We start from the raw sequence: 824 nt of genomic DNA on the forward strand, positions 1-824 counted from the left end.
TGGCCACCTCATATGAAGAGCCGACTCATTGGAAAAGACTCTGATGCTGGGAGAGATTGGGGGCAGGAGGAGAAGGGGATGACAGAGGATGAGATGGTTGGATGGCATCGCTGACTTGATGGACATGAGTTTGGGTAAACTCCAGGTGTTGGTGATTGACAGGGAGGCCTGGCGTGCTGCGATTCATGGGGTTCCAAAGAGTCGGTCACGACTTATCGACTGAACCGAACTGAACTGATCTGAACTGATACTGGGAAAGAATATGAAAATACATGTATTAATATATAATCTGAATCACTTTGCTGTACACCAGAATCCAACACAACATTGTAAATTAATTATACTTCAATTTAAAAAGACACTTACATATGTAATTTAGTATCTATTTATTCAGTATAAATTTATTGAACACCCCTCCTGTACCAGCCACTGTGTTAAATGATATTAAGACACCATTCAGGCTCTCAAAGAAGTTGCTCTCCAGGAGAAAGAGATAATCCTCTAAATGGATGATTGTAAGTCAGAGGCTGCAGTGAACCAGCAGAGGGGTAATCAATACCCTCGATCTGACTTGGTTTTGGATTCTGCTTTTGACTACTTCCTCTGTGACCCTGAGCAAATGACCTTGCCTTACCAAGTCTTGGTTTCCATATCTTAAATGGAGATTATACCAGTGCCTACCTCACTACATTGTGATGAAAATTTAAATAACACTTGTAACACATTAAGCGGGTATCTAGTATGTAGTACAGAGAAGGCAATGGCACCCCACTCCAGTACTCTTGCCTGAAAAATCCTATGGATGGAGGAGCCTAGAAGGCCAT

The sequence above is a fragment of the Ovis aries genome, chromosome 7 (genome assembly GCF_016772045.2).
Source record: "Ovis aries strain OAR_USU_Benz2616 breed Rambouillet chromosome 7, ARS-UI_Ramb_v3.0, whole genome shotgun sequence".
In the NCBI taxonomy this organism is placed as follows: Eukaryota; Metazoa; Chordata; class Mammalia; order Artiodactyla; family Bovidae; genus Ovis; species Ovis aries.